The sequence below is a fragment of the Manis pentadactyla genome, chromosome 5 (genome assembly GCF_030020395.1).
Source record: "Manis pentadactyla isolate mManPen7 chromosome 5, mManPen7.hap1, whole genome shotgun sequence".
In the NCBI taxonomy this organism is placed as follows: domain Eukaryota; kingdom Metazoa; phylum Chordata; class Mammalia; order Pholidota; family Manidae; genus Manis; species Manis pentadactyla.
The window spans coordinates 122,588,369-122,595,294 of NC_080023.1; the positions used below are offsets into that span (position 1 = coordinate 122,588,369).

Genomic DNA, 6,926 nt, shown 5'->3' on the forward strand with positions numbered 1-6,926 from the left:
CGCCCTCCGCGCTCCCTCCCACCAGCCGCGGCTGCCCGCGCTCTTACCTGCTCTCCGCGGAGCCTGAGACCACAGCGTCGCGTACCCTCCTGGCAGGGCCGCGGACTAGCAGCCGCCGCCGCCGCCGCCGCAGTTGGCCAGGCGTCCCAAGGGAGCCGGGGCCTCCCCAGCAGCTCAAGCCGCTCCACTGGGAAAAGGGGAAACAAAACAGCAGCCCCGCGCAGCGCCCCCCGCTCGCGCCGCCCCACCGACCCCCAACCGCCGAAGCGACGGCAGCGACACAGAGCCCGGCGCGGGGAGCAATGGTGGCCCCCGCCCTCGGCCCGCTCTCGGCCCCCTCCCTCCACCCCCCGCCTCGGCTCCTCCCCCTCGGCCTCCTGCCGCCGCCACCAGGACACTCGAGTCCGCCACCCCCACCCGCCCGCTCCGAGCGCTCCTCCCCTCCCCACGCGGCGGGGGAGGGGGGCTGCACAGCCGGCCACCGCAGCGCCTGTCAGCCGGAGCCCAGCTATTTATACTGCGCGGGGCCCCGCCGCTCTCGACCCCCGCCCGCCCGCTCGCCCTTGCCTCGGTGGCTCTCCTGAATCTGGCCCGCCCCTTCTCCCCCAAGTTCTCCCAGACCCGCCTTCTCAGGTAAAGACTCTCGCCACTTGTCCCGCTCCCTGCTCGGGGCTCCCGCATCCCGCTCCCGGCTTCGACCCTAGACTGGTGCGGAGGCTCCAAGGCGCCGGTGGGGCGTGGGGGTGGCGGGGCCGCGCGTGCACCTGCAGCGCCCGCCTGCCTGCTTCTCCGGGCCGGCCGGGACCGCACGCCCACAGCCTCGCCTCTCTCGGAGGCCTCCCGCGGGGCCCAGCTGTCACCCCATGCCCAACTCAGGACTCCCGCCCTTTTCCTCCAGGGATGGGTCCGCGCTCGAACAGTCTGACAGTTACTGAGGGCCGGGGGTTGGAAAAACTCCAAGCCTAGATCCCTCAGGTCTCCACTCAGCCTCGTCTAAGTAAAGGAAAGGCGCGGGCGGGTTGGAGCGCGCCGTCGACCCCGCCCCGGCCCCTCCCCCGCCGGTGACGCTCCTAGCGCTCCGCCCCGCCCCACCGGCCTCGCGCCCCTCGGCGCCGCCCGCTCCCCCTCCACGCTAGCAAACGCCCGGCGTCTTACACCCGCGGACCCCGCCCCATTCCCAGAAATTACCACCCGCCCAACGGCCGGGCCGCGCGGCGGTTGGTGCCCGCGTTTGCTGACGGTCGGGCGGCGGGGCTCAGCGCGCAGCTGCGGAACGCGGCGGGCGGCCCCTTGGCGTTGCCTTTGGAGCTACGGGCGGCGGCCCCAAACCTTTGTCGCTCCGCGTTAGGTCAACCACGGAGAAGTAACTCAAGTCCGAGTATGTTGGTGCAAGAATGCAGGAGTGTGTTGGTGTGAGAGGACTTTGGCCCAAGTGCCTACGAATTCGAAAATGAAAACCCAGCAGTAGCTATATGCTTCTAGTTTCCCCACTTTCACACAAAGGGGAACCTCTGAGCAAGGCACTTAACGCGCCTTCAAGTGCACAAAAGCCAATGACACGGTGCCCGGGGTTGTCCTGCAGTTGGAGCGCCTCATTAATGATCTTTCTTACACACGGTTATGCATACAAACGCTTCAGTGTATTTCCCCATCCCACGCTTCGCCGCCGCCGCCTTTTCTTGTATTTGTCAAACAAAGAGCAGCGACTGCCCCGGTGCGCGTGGGGACTGATTGTGCTCCCCTCTCGGGCTCCTGCAGCCGCACTTCGATGGACCTGGCGCAGTATTCACCAGGTTCGTTTCTGGGCCCCAGCCTTACTCTTTGCGGCTGCACGACCAGCCTGGAGGGAAGAACAAACCCTGAGGAATGTAAGTGGTAACTGTTCTCCAAAGTAACGTGGGAACCATGGAAATTACCTGAGAGTAGGTCTCAAAAGTCAGACAACCACAGGAGGCCCCACTGAATTGTCTCTGAAGAAACAAGGAACTTAATGATCGCTTCTTTCTTAGAAGGCTGTTAATGTCTCTATTTTCAGGGCCCGGAATACTTCATTCCTATTTTAAAAAGCAACTTTGGGGACTCCTTAAGAGATAATTTTAAACATAGTAATCAAAGAGGTAGGATTAGTAAAGACATCCTCTTAACTCTGATGAAGTATTATGGATTCCTTAGTTCTAGAACGTGGCAACTTTTGGCACCCTTTTGAACTAAAGAATTCATAAAGCTTCCTAACCTTCAAACCTCTAATACACAATAAACAGGATACTACAAACATTGCACCCTTTCTAGGGCATTATTTCTTGTCTCTTTTCTATAAAATAACCATCCCTTATGGGAACTATTCTCCACTTCAATATTTATAAGGAATTAATAACCAGGACTACTACATCTCCATGACAATAACATGGCATATTAAGAAGCATGCAAGGACAAAGCCTAATGTTACCTATAGTTAGGAACAGATCTCATCTGCTGGATCATACCATTCCTGTTTTCAGCACCCATCACTATCTTCCTTACTGCCAATTGGAAGTAAGCTGGGAAGTCCCAGATGGATAACAGTGGAAAATAACATTATTGTTCCTAATTCTTCACTTCTCCATTCATGCATACCCTTTGAAATGTGGCTTTGTAGTTCCTCTCGTGAGATATAGAATATTTCTCCAACCTGCCAATGTTGATCTTAGGTCCTTTCAGGCTTTTTACTGCAGTAAATACGAGCAGAAGTGATAGTGTGACAGTTGTGAGCCTGACCTCAGGTTTCTCATGTTTCTGCTTGCCTCCCTTTACACCTGCCTTTCACAATGTGAACAACATGCCCAGGTAATCTGCCAGTTCAAGAATGAAAGACATGGAGCAGGTCTAAAACCATCCCCAGCTTGCAGCCAGTGACATAACAGGAAAAAAGGATTGTTGCTGGAAGCACTGTGTTTTAGGGTAGTTAGCTATCCAGAATTAGGGCTGCAATTGCTGACTAGTACAGTAGGAGATGGAGCAATCTGCTCTCTTGATATTGGCCTCGAAGGAGCCACACTTCATGTTTCTGAGGCAGCTCTTTGGTAATGGGGCTGGGAAAGACACTTTATGGAAGCAAACCAAGAAAGAAACCCAGAAGGTTTGTAGCAAAGCATTCTAAAGACCTCAGGTTCAGTAGGAAAGGGCTGATGTGGCCAGTAGTCCTAGAAACAAGCTAATGATCTTAGAATAGGAGATCTCTTAGGTTGTGACTAGATTGCTTTTGCTTCTGTTTTATTATATGCACTATTTTTGTGTTATACAAGTGGTTCATTAATACATTCTCATCATCAGTTTTCAAATAATACAAAATTGACTTTTTAAAAGTAGGTCTCCTTTCTTTCTCTACTTCCCTTAAGCTCCTCAAACTCTACACATTCCCAGTCAACCCATACCATCCCATACCTTCCACAGGTAATTGTAAGTGATAATTTAGCATTTAAGCTTCCAGACTTTCTTCTGTATGTTTATATACATATACACCCATATAGAGAGATTAAGTATAAATGAGATTTATAATATGTGTACCAGGTAGAATGCTTTTGTACTTCCTTTCTCTGTTTATTTACCCTTTGTTCTTTCTAATTATCTAAGAAAGTTGTTTTAAATTTCAGCCTGTCTTCAATATTATAAACTAACCAATGGAAGAGGTTTTCCTGCTTTTATATCAGTATGTTAAATGGCAGAAGTGCCCTCTAGAACCCAGTTTAGGGGTGGGAGTGATAATCAACATGAAGGATCACAGAAGACTAAATTCTCTGAGTGGTAGCCAGTAAATCATGGGCCCCTCCCAAACTGGAAATTCTCTTTCTTGGGGTAATCCTTGGATGCTTTGAGTTAATAGCTGTGATCAAATAAGGCTATATTCCCTTATAACATTTCAAAGTGAGTATTCCAAGAAAACAAGGGGATCCTGTGCTACCTTTTCTGTCCTAGCCTCAGGAGTTACACACCCTCATTTATACTATATTCTAATGGTCATACAAATCACTCCTAAATCACTGTGAAAGGGCACCATGCAAGCACATGCAACCAGGAGGTGAGGCTCACTGAGGGCCATGTTGGAAGCTGGCTACCTCAAGGACATTCCACAGTAGTGACTTTTGAGTGACTGACACAGTCTTTAGATTTGTTGGATTCCTTCATTGCAGGTGGGCAAATCCCCAGGTTACCAACAACTGTGTAGACTGTAAGGACAGCTAGAATATTCTCTTCTTCTGCCTTTCCTTAAAGAATAAGTGGTCTGGGCAACTGTCCACTTATATCCTCGTGTTAACCTACCTTATTGAGCCACTATAACCATCTCTCTCTCCGACTGCCACTTTCTGGGCTTCTGCGAAGATGGGTATTCATAACTTCCCCATACTTTGGGTCTCCAAAGGAATCCAGCCCCAAATTCACTTTTTGTTTCAGGTATTATCTTGCCTTTTATGAATCAATCTCTGAGACATTGTATATTAAACAACTTATAAAAGGCCTGCCTTAGAGAATAACCAAAATCAAAATAATTCTCGGGGAACATGTTAAGTTTTCAGAGTCCAATGAAACAAGTCTGAGAATGAAATTTGTACTATCAAATTCATTCAGGTAAAATAAGCAGAAAGCATAAAGTTTTGAATGTAGAAGGGAAGTTATATCCTCATGAGCTGCATGTCTGATTTTACCATGTATTAATTTCTAGTAAAGTAAGTACTTGATTCATTTCTTAATTTGAGTTCTCAATGTATTTTAAAAGCAGCCTTTTCATTAAAATTGTGCTTTAGTGGGAATCATTTTATTAATTCCATTCACAAATAAATTTACCTTAAAATATGTTTTATTAAAATGTATGAAATGTTTAAAATGGATTACACTTTTCCAGTTAGAATTTCTAATATTTTCAGTGTTAAAATCAATTTTTGTAAGCAAATTTTGCCTCTTTATTATAAAATTAAAAGTCCAAGTGAGGGGGTGGGGCGGAAGATGGCGGCGTGAGTAGAGCAGCGGAAATCTCCTCCCAAAACAACATATATCTATGAAAATATAACAAAGACAACCCTTCCTAGAATAAAGACCAGAGGACACAGGACAATATCCAGACCACATCCACACCTGAGAGAACCCAGCGCCTCGCGAAGGGGGTAAGATACAAGCCCCGGCCCCGCGGGAGCCGAGCGCCCCTCCCCCCAGCTCCCGGCGGGAGAAGAGCAGGCAGAGCGGGAGGGAGACGGAGCCCAGGGCTGCCGAACACCCAGCCCCAGCCATCCGGGCCAGAGTGCAGGGCCCTCGATACTGGGAAAACAGGGCAGCAAGAACAGTGAGCAGGCACTGGAGGCTGGGCGACAGAGGACATAAGAAAAGCGCGCGACCATTTTTTTTATTTTTTTATTTTTTGCTTTTTTGCTGCTTTGTTTTGGCGAGCGCTTTTTGGAAGTTTTAAAGGGACAGGGACCCCAATATTAGGGAAACAGGGCAGAAAGACCGGTGAGCAGAGGCCTGAGGCTGGCACCGGAGAATAAAGAAAAACGAACGACCACCTTTTTTTTTTAATTAAAAATTTTTTTTTTTTTTTTTAATTAAAAAAATTTTTTTTTCTTGTTTTTTTTTGTGGTCGTTGTTTTGTTTTGGCGGGTGCTTTTTGGAAGTCTTAAAGGGGCAGGGCGGGCCACTTAATCCAGGGGTAGGGAATCCGGGATCTCTGGGCACCCTAACCCCTGGGCTGCAGGGAGCAGGGAGGCCCCTTACGGAGATAAATAGCCTCCCAGCAGCTCCTGCTCCAACGCGACTCCACCATTTTGGAGTAGCTGCCCGAGCCAGGCCACGCCCACAGCAACAGCGGAGATTAACTCCATAGCAGCCGGGCAGGAAGCAGAAACCCTGTCTGCGCGCAGCTGCGCAGCACAAGCCACTAGAGGCCGCTGTTCTCCCAGGAGAGGAGGGCCACAAACCAACAAGAAAGGAAGTCCTTCCAGCCGTCACTCGTCCCAGTTCTGCAGACTATTCCTATCACCATGAAAAGGCAAAGCTACAGGCAGACAAAGATCACAGAGACAACACCAGAGAAGGAGACAGACCTAACCAGTCTTCCTGACAAAGAATTCAAAATAAGAATCATAAACATGCTGACAGAGATGCAGAGAAATACGCAAGAAAAATGGGATGAAGTCCGGAAAGAGATCACAGATGCCAGAAAGGAGATCGCAGAAATGAAACAAACTCTGGAAGGGTTTATAAGCAGAATGGATAGAATGCAAGAGGCCATTGATGGAATTGAAATCAGAGAACAGGAACGCATGGAAGCTGACATAGAGAGAGACAAAAGGATCTCCAGGAATGAAACAATATTAAGAGAACTGTGTGACCAATCTAAAAGGAGCAATATCCGTATTATAGGGGTCCCAGAAGAAGAAGAGAGAGGCAAAGAGATGGAAAGTATCTTAGAAGAAATAATTGCTGAAAACTTCCCCACACTGGGGGAGGAAGTAATCAAACAGACCACGGAAATACACAGAACCCCCAACAGAAAGGATCCAAGAAGGGCAACACCAAGACACATAATAATTAAAATGGCAAAGATCAAGGACAAGGAAAGAGTGTTAAAGGCAGCTAGAGAGAAAAAGGTCACCTATAAAGGGAAACCCATCAGGCTAACGTCAGATTTCTCAACAGAAACCCTACAGGCCAGAAGAGAATGGCATGATATATTTAATACAATGAAACAGAAGGGCCTTGAACCAAGGATACTGTATCCAGCACTACTATCATTCAAATATGACGGTGGGATTAAACAATTCCCAGACAAACAAAAGCTGAGGGAATTTGCTTTCCACAAACCACCTCTACAGAACATCTTACAGGGACTGCTCTAGATGGGAGCACTCCTAGAAAGAGCACAGCACAAAACACCCAACATATGAAGAATCGAGGAGGAG

The 6,926-nt window shown here is 48.8% G+C and overlaps 1 protein-coding gene across 7 annotated transcripts in view; it reads right to left on the reverse strand.

The window, feature by feature from the left end:
• Positions 1–310, reverse strand: part of ELF2 (E74 like ETS transcription factor 2) — a 112,442-nt gene extending 112,132 nt beyond the window's left edge. For 4 of the 7 annotated variants that reach the window (XM_057502622.1, XM_036928572.2, XM_036928228.2 and 1 more), the window contains exon 1: positions 48–308. The gene's annotated coding sequence lies outside the window, so the exon portion shown is untranslated. Of the gene's footprint in view, positions 1–47 lie in introns of all 7 variants that reach the window. The other 3 variants (XM_057502620.1, XM_057502617.1, XM_057502619.1) reach the window with 2 other exon arrangements.
• Between the last annotated feature and the right edge of the window lie 6,616 nt (positions 311–6,926).